This window comes from Canis aureus, chromosome 1 (assembly GCF_053574225.1).
Source record: "Canis aureus isolate CA01 chromosome 1, VMU_Caureus_v.1.0, whole genome shotgun sequence".
In the NCBI taxonomy this organism is placed as follows: Eukaryota; Metazoa; Chordata; class Mammalia; order Carnivora; family Canidae; genus Canis; species Canis aureus.
Window position 1 is genome coordinate 76895952 of NC_135611.1, and position 12765 is coordinate 76908716.

The window sequence follows — 12765 nt, forward strand, 5'->3', positions numbered from 1 at the left end:
GCTTCCTGCATGGAGCCTGCTTCTCCCTCTGCCTGTGTCTCTGCCTCTCTCTCTCTCTCTGTGACTATCATAAATAAATTTTAAAAAAATTAAAAGAAAATACAAAATGTCCTGGTTCTCTGGGGTTCTCGCAGCACAGGTGGTCCTGCCCTCAGAGTGGGGAGTGGGGAGTGTTGTGCCCAAGATTGCCAATCCGAGAAACCACCGAGGAGCCGACACCGATGCAAACACACGAGGGTTTATTTACAAGCTCGAGCTTGGGTCCAAGTGTACCCGACACAGCGGAGCAGGGACTTGGACCCCGAGACTAAGAGGCCTACCTTTATAGGGGCCAGTGGCCCATGGGATACACAGAAAGTTGCACAGTCATGTCGGTCCACACGCAGGTGGCCGATTGAATTACACCTTACCCTATAGTGTCCCTTTGAGCTGGCCTATTACTTTGGTCAGAATCGGCGCGCAGTTTTGGCGGGCACAAGGCGGGGTTACATTGTTATGAGCCGATGTCCCATTAGGGTGTGCCCAGCGGCCTGACTAGGGTGGGGCAGCGCCTTAAGCAATAAGCAGGTCCTGTGGGGGTCAGACGGGAGGTGGCGGGTGTAGCACAAAATGGAATCAGTCCTGCTCTGCTTGTCCAGGGTAGGGGATTTTCGTTAAATTTCCTGGGTCCCACAGGGAGTTCTTAACCACTGAGTACCTTGGATGGGACCAGATGATGTGCCTTCTGGTCTTTGCTTAGCAGGTGTGAATCTGTGTCTCAACAAATGACCGACACCCTTGCACCTCACTTACCAACACCTGAAGTGCTCTAAGGATCATTGTTGACAATCAAGGAGGGACCTGTGGAGCATGGCCCTGCATTCAGTGCTGTCACATCTCTAAATTATCAGTGTCTGCCATGCTTGCATTCACTGCTTTATCTATTCATTCAGAAGTTTCCCGGGGCTGACCTTGTATAACAAAGATATTGAAGAACCTTATGCATAGTATTTTTTGAAAAGTATTTTTTTTTATCAATAATTTTCAAATTACTGGAGCTGCCTCAAGGGAAACTGGCAAATTAGGCAGAGAAGAGAGGAAGAAGAAGTTTTATTTCATAAAATTTGCCTTATATTAGGAATAAAGGGCTGCAATGATTTAATTTTTTCTTAAGTGGGAGTTTGTTAGGAGTCCAGTTTTGGTGAGTAGCATATTTGATTGACAGGTGAACTTGTGACTTGCTGGCTTTTTTGCTTGACCTGGAGCATTTCTGTCTCATCTTCATCAACCTGTGTGTCTCCCTGCCCCAGCCTGGGTTGGCCAGGTATGTAGGAAGGTTAAATTGGTATGAGATGGTTGTACTGAGTGGGTCTGAATAAGTGTTCTTTATCTGTCTTATCCTCTTCCTACTTCCTCCCCTTTTTAGACTTTTCTCTTTGGTTCTTTTTTTTTTTTTTAAATTTTTATTTATTTATGATAGTCACACAGAGAGAGAGAGAGAGAGAGGCAGAGACATAGGCAGAAGGAGAAGCAGGCTCCATGCACCGGGAGCCCGACGTGGGATTCGATCCCGGGTCTCCAGGATCGCGCCCTGGGCCAAAGGCAGGCGCCAAACCGCTGCGCCACCCAGGGATCCCTTCTCTTTGGTTCTTTTTAAATTCTTAGGGAATTTATACAAATCAAAAGAACTTATATACTTGGTAAAAAAAAAAAATTAAACTGTAGAAAACCAGTGAAATCTACCAGGCTACCTTTATTTAAAAATCATCTTCTATTTTATATTCACTTAATTGGCATATATTCCCTCAAAAAAACAAACGAACCTTTCTCATTCAGTGACTAAGACCCATAGCATGACTGACTATGGTAAATACTAGCGGTGAAATTTTTCTTACGTTCTCTTAATATATTAGTTGCCTTGTTCCTATAGTTACAAAACTTGCCCTCAAATTCTTATAAAAATGTTAGTTGGGTTGTAGGATGTTAGTGAATACAGTAGGGCCACATTGTAGGTAGAAGAATCATCAATTAGTTTTCTTTTATTTTTTAATTGTCTCTGTCTTTTTATTTGCAGATGGGTTTCATACCCCTTACACTGACTAGAGATTCTCCGTGGAAAGAGGCAGACACTCCTTGAACTCATGACCTAAAGCACTTACGAGTCAAGAATGTGGCTCACTTTGAAAGCTTTGGGATGATCATAGCTGACGCTTCCAGAAATAGCAGCCAACCAGTGCGGTCAGCTTCCCAAGACACCAGAGTGAATTTCTCAGAAAATCAAACCTTTGGGCTGAGAGGCCTGCAGATGTCATGGTGTTGTTTAGCAATTGGAAGGAAACTTCTCTTCCAGGAAGTGTCCAAAGTGGTTCCTGAAGAAGCAGAGTAGGATCAGGACCAGAGGGCCCAGGAAGGGCCAGGAGAAAGAGCCACTCAGCAGAACTGGGTCCAGCTGCTGGCCGATGCCTTGGTCCCTGAGACAAAGAAGTTGCAAAATGTTATGAATTGGGCTCAGAGACATCTGGGTGGCTCAGTGGTTGAGCATCTGCCTTTAGCTCAGGTCATGATCCTGGGGGCCTGGGATTGAGTCCCACATCAGGCTTCCTGCAGGGAGCCTGCTTCTCCCTCTACCTATGTTTCTCTCTCTCTCTGTCTTTCATGAATAAATAAATAAAATCTTTAAAAAAAGAAGTTATTTTCCAACCTTCCAGAAGAGACCAACTGAAGAGTCCCACAGCTTCTCTAGGATTCCCACAGTCTAACCCTTGCCAAAGTTCAAAAGCTCTAGGAAATAAGAAAAAATGCCCATCTGGGGTCCTCTGATTCCCCACGCCTGCTCAGAGAAGACCAGTCCAGACGTTCACAGATACTCTTTAAGCCCTTGAAATAACTGGTCAGAAGTGGACTTGTCCTCAGAATTTCCAAGATCCTTCTTGAGGAAGGATTTCCTGGCAGTGGTAAGAGTGGCAAGAGACTACAGTCAGGAATGAGGGGGAGGGAAAAGCTGCTGAGTGCCCACCTGACAGTCTTCAGGAGGAAGGTTCTGCTCAACAAAAGTATTCCAGAGTGGGAGGTGGTTATATTCAGACTCCAGTGAGGATGAGACATTTCCTGAAAGGCTAGGGCCCCAGCCACAACTCAGTCATGCTTGTGTAGGAAGTAAGGTTTTAGAGGAAACCAGACAGAGCCCAGCTCAGAGGAGGAATGTTTATGTGGAACTGGAGAAAATAAAGAAACACCTAGAGGGTGTGTTCTAGGCAGGAAGTATAGAGGGTTCTCAGGAATTGCCTTGTCTCTCACAAGTGGCAGCATGCTAGTGTTGAAAACCACAGTGCTAAGTGGTACTTCCTTCCCTGGGGATGCACCCCTGCAGGTTAAAGTTGGGAAGGCGTGCAGAGGACTAGAGGAGTCCCCTCTGAGGACCACCAAAGATGTCACAGTGCAGTTCAAGGCTCACAGTTCCGGAGGTGAAGATCCCATCTAGAGACTGCCTGGGGGTGGGGGTGGTTCAAGTATGAACCCCAGTCACAGCTCCAATGGAAGGAGGAAGGAATCAGATAATGTGGGGTTCACTTAGGGATCCCTGTAAACTGATTCCATATAAACATTCCTCCTCTGAGCTGGAGAAAAGGGTTTCATGAGCAGCAAATTTATGGACACTTATATAACACGTCATGTGGCCACTGGGGATAAGACACAAGCTTCTGGCTTCATCAGTGTATTTGGTGTATTAATGTATTACCTCTCAGCTTCGTTTTCCATAAATATAAAATAGGGATTATCTTGGCCCCTCTGGGCTGCTGTAACAAAAGTCCCATAGACTGGGAGGGGTTTAAACAACAAACATTTCTGTCTCATAGTTCCAGAGGCTGGGAAGTCCTAGATCAAGTTGCCACAAATCCAGTGTCCTAGTGAGGGCCTCTTCCTGTCTCCTTGCTATGTTCTCAACATCAGCGAAGCAGAAAGGGGAAGCAAGATCTCTTGTGGCTCCTGTAAGGGTGCTAATCCCATCATGACCTCCCATAACCTCATCTAACCCTAATGACCTCCCAATACTATCACATGGGGTGGGGGGCTGGGTCTCAACATCTGAATTTTGGGAGGACACAGGCATTCAGTCCATATCAGGGACAGCTGTCAAAATATAAACTGTGAAGATACTATGCAGATATTAGCTTTATTTTGGCAGACCAAAAACCACTAGCTCATTAAAAATAATCTCGGAAAATAATTATTTGGAAAGAGCAAAGCTACAGCATTCTCTTGGCGGGAGAGCTATCTCTCTTAGGTGCCTGCATTTTTCATGAGCAGGATGATTCTATTCATTTTGCTGTCTAGTAATTTGTGTGGAAATAAGCATTTTATGCCTTTCATGTAAAATACATTTTAATAACCAAGCATTAGAAAATAGAATCTGCCTCTTCAATTTGAGTGCTGTGTAGATAGAAAGTGATTAATGCATTTTCATTTCATAGAAGAAATTCAGATTAGGAATTCACAACACCTTGCTAGACCTTTATGCAAAAAAAATCTTACTTGAATTCATTCTTTTTTTTTTTTTTGAACAAAGTTACATGATTGGTTATAAATAATAGTACAATAGAATACTCAAGCTATTTTGAGATACAGCTAAAATGGTAGAAGATACATATTATTCAAGTATGCTTATAATATTCTTATAAGATCTGGGAAGCTGAGTGGCATGACTTGCCGCAGCACAGATTACAGAGTGCATCTGTAAAATACAATCTATGCTTAATATGAAATGTGATGGGTTTGTAACTTTTTGTTTTATACTTTTAGGGAGGTTGTATTCTGCTTCGCCCAAAATGACATCCAGAATGACCAGCTATGGGAGATATCAGGATATATCTAATACTGCATGTTCATCTCATACACAAGGAAATGTGAAGCCAAGCCTTGACTTCTCTTCTGTCACATAATATTAATATTTTAAATAGCTAAGTATCAATATTGGCAGTCTTCTGAGAAATTAGTTAATATTCTAGTTTATACAATGTGGTAAACTGTTAAAATTGTGTTGGAGGTCAACCATGGCAAGATACAGTGTAAAATCAGTTATGTATTGACAGTCTACCATGGCAAGATATAGGGTGCTATAATGGACACAAAAGGGAAGAAGAGACTGTTACTCCAGAGTATGAAGTTCTCTAAGAAAAAATGCAAATAAAATGCTTGGAGAGCAAAAGGAAAAGTTATGCTGGTGGAATCAGAAAAGGAATAATTTAGTTGATTTTAAGAGAGGCTTTGAAGGATGGATAGGAGTTCAACAGGTAAGAAAAGGAATACCATGGATACCTGGGTGGCTCAGTTGGTTGAGCGTCTGACTCTTAATTTTGGCTCAGGTCAGGATCTCAGGGCTGTGGGATGGAGCCCCACATCCCCAGCATGGAGCCTGCTTAAGATTCTCTTTCTCCCTCTCTCTCTGCCCCTCCCCTATCATTTTTCTCCCAAAAAAAAAAAAAAAGAAAGAAAGAAAGAAAGAAAGAAAGAAAGGTGGAAAGAAAGAAAGGTGGAAAGAGAGAAAGGAAGAAAGGAAGGAAGGAAGAGAAAGAATAATAGTTTGTGGAAATAGCATGAGTACAAAGAGGTAAGATACTTGGATTTTTTTTTTTTTTTTAAAGGAGCAACGAGTTTTCTAATGCATTGGATGTATTAGGATTATTTTGGTTGCAAGTGATGGAAACACTGCTCAAACTAGTGGGGTAACAAAAAAATGTATTTGCTTATTTGAGGATTTTTTATGGTTTCATCTAGCAATTCCACACAATGACATCAGCATTCAACCTCTTCCCATTTCTTGGCGTTGCTTCCAAGATGGCAAGAACCCTCATGCGTTTTCCTATTACATCTGGCTATGGGGCAAAATTGTGTGGAGGTAGTCTTCTCCAAAGGGTTCCTCACTTGTTTTGTGACCTTTAACCAGTGCCAGAATATAGAAGTTGAAGTCAAAGACTTGCATATGAACTATGGCCTTGCCACTTGTTGACTGAGTGGTTTTGTTGAGTTACTAAAACTCTTTGAGAGTCAGTTTCATCACCTATATAGTGGGCATGATATTTATCCTACCTATTTGAAGGATTATTGTAAAAGTTAATTGAATAAAGTATATGGAAGCACTTTGAAAATTATAAAGTGCTACGTACACGTAAGATATGATTAGTAAAAGTAATTTTAATAGTACGTCTATTTGATAAATCCCAACTTCTCCTAGAACATATCTTTTCAGTATATGTTTATACCCCTTTTATAAAATAGCCCATGACTATTTTAATAGTCCTCCTCTTCATCACCAACACAGTGAATTTTTATAAAGTACTTACTTTGTGTGTGCCAAGCGTGTTTCATACAGTGTCTCATTTATTCCTCCCAGCAGTTCATTTTGCAGAAGAGGTCACTGAGATTAGAGAGGTGAGGATCTCGGCCAGGGTCACCTGGTTAGTAAGTGGCAGCGAAACCAGTTTGAGAACTCTTGCTTTGAACCCCTTTTTCTGCAGACTGATTTTCTATAGTCCTGTAGATCATTAACACACATTTCTTACTGTGTATGCCCATGCCACCACAGCTTTAAACTCCTATATGAAGGAGTCTGCAGTAATCTCTTCCGGTTTCCAGTTGTTCTGAAAGCCACTCCTAGACTGTGATTTTGAACTTTTGGTTGAGTATAGTTTGCTATGAAGACATCTGCATGTTGTGCCATGTTGATATATCCTCAGGTTAAATTACAGCCACCACGCACTATTAGATTCTATGCTCCCATGTTTTATTTGAGCTTTCTGACGTGGAAACCGTTTTTCTTGCTTCATCCAATGTCTTTGGAAAGTGCAAGCGGTTTAATTCCTGAAGTCAAATGTATCAAAAGCACTCAAACTTTTTCCTTGGGAACTTTCAGTTCTATTCTGGTAGCTAGTTTGGCAATAAAATCTGGGGTTCCCCTAAGTTCATATGACCCATAACCAGTGGAAGTGCGGGGCTTGAAGATTTTATCTTACACCCAGACCGGGTTCTGGACTCCAGACACAAATATACACCCTCCTGACTGATCTGCCCATCTGAATGTTTCACTGGAGCTCCACAGTAGGCAGGTACAAAACTACATCCCGGAGTCCCTGTTCCCCATCCCATAATACCCCTGCTTCTCTGTAGTGTCTTCCATTAGTGGCTGGCACCTGTGTACACCCCACTGTCCAGGTCAGAATCCTGAGGGCAGTCCTGACTCCACCCTCTTCCTTACCTTCCATTTTGGTCCATCCCAAATCCTGCTATTTTTGCCTTCTGAATATTTTTGACTCCAGCTATTTCTCTTCATGCTCATACTTTCATCCTCCAGGGGTGGTGAGACTTTGGTAATCTCCCTGCAAGACTATGGTAATCTTCTACCTTGTTCTCCTTAAATGCTCTGACCTCTACTCTGATTTGATCCTCATACTGCCATCAAAGGGGTTTTTTCCAACCATCCTAAAAGGTCACTGCAGTGGACTGCTATTGCCTTAGAGTGAAGACGATCTGTACTAACATATGCTCTGAGCTCAGGATGGTTCCACCCTGCCTGGTGCCCTCCTCACTGCAGCCCACAGGGACTTCTTCAGGCCCTGGCCACAGTGCATGCTCTCCTGTCCCCAAACCTTTACACTCGCTGTTCCCCTGCTGGGAGTCCCTCCACCCACCACCAGCAACTTACTGGTTATAAGGGCTACTTAGGGGCTGACCTACTTAAGGGCTGACCACTCCAGAGCTGAGCTTAGAGCCCCATGGGAGCTCCACACCTTGCCACTCTCAGACTAGATCTCGTCTATTCATCTATTTGCTCTCAAGGCACCCATTTTCTTCTTTCTAGGAACTTAATCTAAAATGTAATGAAATAGGGGCACCTGGGTGGCTCAGTCAGTTAGGCGTCCGACTCTTGATTTCAGCTCAGGTCTTGATCTCAGGATCTCCAGCTCCATGTCAGGGTCTGCACTCCGGGGTGGGGAGTCTGCTTGAGGATTCTCTCTCCCTCTCCCTCTGTGCCCCCCGCCCCAACATGTGCTCTTTCTCTCAAGTTCTGTTTGCCCTTTTATCATTATCATCTTTCTTGTTGCTGAGTCACTTGAACTGCCTTACTATTATGTCTTTTTCCTAGCCTTATTTTCCTTCCAATCTGCTTTAGATCTAGAAATTAATTAAACATACTTGTTAAGCTTGTGTGTTAAATAAGAGTTAATAAGCCTTTGAATGAAAGCCTAAGGAGCAAAGTGCATGGTTCTATGATGCAGAGTTATTTTAGTTTCACTCATCTATGTCCTGAGCTGGCTTTTGGATGCTTGAAATAGTCCCAGGTCTGATAATCTGGGAAGAAAGATATTACCATATTTATTCATGCATTTAGTAGCTAAAGCATTTAAAATAGAATGCAAACTACTTGATAAATAGAACTGAAGAGAACACAAACCAAGCATGAAATTGCACCAAGTAATTTTCCCTATCTACATACTAAGTAGAGCTAGATCTTCAGGAGGTAACTAAGTTGTAGTTAGGAATGAAAAGGTAGAAAAAACGTCCCAGTAATATTTACAGTTAGCCCAACTGCTATATACTGGCCCACATGTCAACACATTTTATTCCAAAAACATTTCGCACAATTTTTCTTAAAAACATTGATTTCACAATTTTTTTCTAGCCCATTTCAGGGGCTAGATTGCTTAAGGAATCGCCCCCTCCCCCCCAAGAATCTAATTAGTATTTGGAGGTGTCTCCATTAGCAAGACCTCTGCAAAGAGAATACCCAAGCTGTGACAATTCCTCAGCAAGATACCATGATAGGAGGATTTGTCCCTCCCCTCCCTGCTGAGAACCTTGGATGGACCGTTTCTTGGCATTCTGCTGTATCTTTTTGGTGCATTCTGAGACTGGATGAAGCAGGCTAGGTGGAGGAGAACTTCATTCCAGATAGACATGAGGGTAGTTGCCATTCCTTCAAAGCCAGGGTACAGTCGGCTGGTTTGACTTACCAGGCAGGTGTCCTTCTTTTCCACCTTCTCCAGGATTCTCCCAAACCTGTGGCATTGACTGAAGTAGATGACCTTCCTAGTAAGAGGAGGGCCATCTTTCCATCAAAGTATGAGTGGGGGCACCTGGGTGGCTCAGTGGGTGAGCATCTGCCTTTGGCTCAGGGCATGATCCCGAGGTTCTGGGATCGAGTCTTGCATGGGGCTCCCCGCAGGAAGCCTGCTTCTCCCTCTGCCTGTGTCTCTGCCTCTCTCTCTGTGTCTCTCATGAATAAGTAAATAAGTCTTTTTAAAAAGTCTATGAGTAGCTACATTCCCCTGTTAGAAGTTTGCCTCAAACATATTCCAGAGAGTGAAAGCCTTGAGGTACAAAGGCCCAGAGTCTAAGGCCCAACAGAATTGATTGATTCTTGGATTCTAGAGGTCAGCAAGAGATCCTGTCCACGGCAGCCGCTTCACCTTTGTCTCGTTCCGTTGGTAACTGTAAGTAACTTCTAGCTCTTCATGCTTCAGGGAACATCTATTTTTTTAAAGATTTTATTTATTTATTCATGAGACACACACATAGCAAGGCAGAGACATAGGCAGAGGGAGCAGATTCCCTGTGGGGAGCCTGATGTGGGACTCAATCCCAGGACCCTGGGATCATACCCTGAGCAGAACGAACAGTGAGAATGGGGAAAATTAACAAGGCAGGAAACAACAAATGTTGGAGAGGATGCGGAGAAAAGGGAACCCTCTTACACTGTTGGTGGGACTGTGAACTGGTGCAGCCACTCTGGAAAACTGTGTGGAGGTTCCTCAAACAGTTAAAAATAGACCTGCCCTACGACCCAGCAATTGCACTGTTGGGGATTTACCCCAAAGATACAAATGCAATGAAACGCCGGGACACCTGCACCCCGATGTTTCTAGCAGCAATGGCCACGATAGCCAAACTGTGGAAGGAGCCTCGGTGTCCAACGAAAGATGAATGGATAAAGAAGATGTGGTTTATGTATACAATGGAATATTACTCAGCTATTAGAAATGACAAATACCCACCATTTGCTTCAACGTGGATGGAACTGGAGGCTATTATGCTGAGTGAAGTAAGTCAGTCGGAGAAGGACAAACATTATATGTTCTCATTCATTTGGGGAATATAAATAATAGTGAAAGGGAACATAAGGAAAGGGGGAAGAAATGTGTGGGAAATATCAGAAAGGGAGACAGAACGTAAAGACTGCTAACTCTGGGAAACGAACTAGGGGTGGTAGAAGGGGAGGAGGGCGGGGGGTGGGAGTGAATGGGTGACGGGCACTGGGTGTTATTCTGTATGTTAGTAAATTGAACACCAATAAAAAATAAAAAAAAATAAAAAAAAAAAAGAACGAAGGCAGATGCTCAACCACTGAGCCACTCAGGTGACCCAACAAAGGGAACATCTTGACTTAACTAATTCATGTAACAAATTTCCTGAGATCCTGTTACCAGCAAACACTGCCTCAGGAACTGGGATGTAGTAAACAAAACAGACAAAAACATCCCTCCCCTCCTGAAGATCACGACAATAAGCAACAAGTGCAAAGGCCCTGATGGGAAGCCTTCTTCTTGGTTGTGTGTGCGTGAATGGTTTTGGAAGCCTTTCATGCATCTGTGTGGTACATATGTGTGCATGTGCATCCTTAACAAGTGATCACAAACACCGTCACTAAAGAGCACACTGAAAAAAAAAATTAAAAAAAAAAAATAAAGAGCACACTGTCTGCTTACTTAAGCACAGCTTGGAGGGCTTTCCATAGCAATAGTCAGGTCTGGCTCGGTCTTTGGCAGCGGTACCGGGTTCCATGTCCGTTGTGATTGTGTTATGTGCAGTTATCAGTTCCCCGCAAGTGCACTAAGCTGTGGCTGGTTCTCAGTCCACCTCCAGGTCTGGGAACTAGGGAGGCATTTTCCCTGCCCATTTCTCTGCCGCCTCCCATATGGGCCATGTGACTATATCTTGGCCTCCCTCTTGCCAACTCCAGGGTCTTAGCTGCTCTTTCTTTCCTTTGGACCTTCAGTTCCAGAAAGACCTGTCCACCTTCATGCTACTTTCTGAGTCCTTAATCCAGGGTCAGCTCTTGATGGTGTTGTCCTGTCACTGCCTCTTTTGCTCCCTGATTTATTTTTCATTTTTTTTAAAGATCATATATTTATTTATTCCTGAGAAACACAGAGAGAGAAGCAGAAACATAGGCAGAGGGAGAAGCAGGCTCCCTGTGGGGAGCCCAACACGGGACTGGATCCCAGGACCCCGGGATCACGAAGGCAGATGCTCAACCACTGAGCCCCTCAGGCATCCCTGCTTCCTGATTTAGATGCAGAAGGAAACTCTTTGTAAGAGATTTGTGGGTGACTGCGAACTAGCTGGAGTAACTGAACCAAACCAGGCCCGGACTTGCATCCCTCATTCACTCAAAAGGCTCAGGAGCCTAAAGGGTGAATAGTTGGTTGAGGCTTGAGAAAGGGCTTGAGCAATGGTTTTCAGAGCTGCTTGCACTGATCGCCCACTTAACACATTAGATACAATGTATTCTGGCCTGGCCATAAAGTTGAATAGGGGTCTGTGCTGTTCTTGCTGGTCTGTTAACCATATCCAATGTTCCTTCGAGGTATGTACATCTGGAGCAACATGCTTATCTATTTACCAAGGTCTTCTGAGGCCAGTGGGTCTGTCTTGCATGCTGATAAAGGGGAACCTTGGAGGGCTTCACAAATATGCTAAGAACAGATACTTCTTTGTCTTTGTTTTGCTTATGCTTTGCTTTGCTTATGTTGTAGAACCTTGAATAAAGCTGGCACTGCTTGGACATCATCCACTGTGTCCCTCCTGTCCCCATCTCTTTACTTTTCTTTTATTTTCCTCATCCCCTTACCCTCGGGCCCCTGATCAGGTTGCCGCAGAGCGCGCAACAAGTGGCGCCTGAACAGGGACCTGAGCACATGCAAGAGAGAGTGCACATATAGGTAAGTCGGCGCTGACAATCAGGTAAGGGGAGCCCGGTTACTTAGGGCCACAACAGGAGTAAAAAATATGGGGCAGTCGTAATGTATGGAACAGGTCTTCTTTATGACCACTTTGCAGGCCCTTATGAAGTGAGAAGGTCCAAGGTCTCTAAAAAGGCCTTGCAACAATTCTTTTGTACTGTATCAGACTTGTGTCCCTGGTTTCCAAAAGAAGGGACTGTCAGTTTGGACGCCTGGCAAAGGGTAGGATAGGAAATTAAAAATCAACTTAAAAAATGTGGTCCTATGGCCTGTCCTCCAGGCACCATGCAAATTTGGGAGATGCTTTAGATCCACAACACATTTTCTTTCTTCTTCTTTTTTTTTAAAGACTTTATTTATTTATTCATAAGAGGCACAGAGAGAGAGAGAGAGAGAGAGGCAGAGGGAGAAGCAGGCTCCATGCAAGGAGCCCGATGCGGGACTCTATCCCAGGTCTCCAGGATCAGGTCCTGGGCCGAAGGCGGCGCTAAACCGCTAAGCCACCCGGGCTGCCCCACAACACACTTTCAAATTAATCTCTATAGCCTCTCATGAATCCCTCCCTGAAAATGATGTTCAGACCTCTTCAGAGGAACAAAAGGAGAATAATAAATCAGTGATTGAGTCACCATCACCACCAGGGCAGATATCGCCCTCTCAATTCCCTCCCCGACAGAAACTGCAAAAGGAAACCATAAATAAGCCTCAGACAAGCATCCCTACGGCACCACCTTTACTTGAAACCGAGGAGGTGAAATTGAAGGAGATG

The 12765-nt window shown here is 43.8% G+C and overlaps 1 protein-coding gene and 1 long non-coding RNA gene across 7 annotated transcripts in view; one reads left to right on the top strand and one right to left on the bottom strand.

The window, feature by feature from the left end:
• Positions 1-210: 210 nt before the first annotated feature.
• Positions 211-10911, bottom strand: LOC144318599 (uncharacterized). The gene is made up of 3 exons (XR_013384651.1): positions 10740-10911; positions 6321-6431; positions 211-2450 (listed from the first exon to the last, which is right to left on the bottom strand). It is a non-coding gene; the product is annotated as an uncharacterized LOC144318599 (long non-coding RNA).
• Positions 10912-11784: 873 nt separating this feature from the next.
• The window catches only part of RASEF (RAS and EF-hand domain containing), a 209408-nt gene continuing 208427 nt past the window's right edge, over positions 11785-12765 (top strand). For all 6 annotated transcript variants that reach the window (XM_077905661.1, XM_077905633.1, XM_077905650.1 and 3 more), the window contains exon 1: positions 11785-11975. The gene's annotated coding sequence lies outside the window, so the exon portion shown is untranslated. The remainder of the gene's footprint in view (positions 11976-12765) is intronic.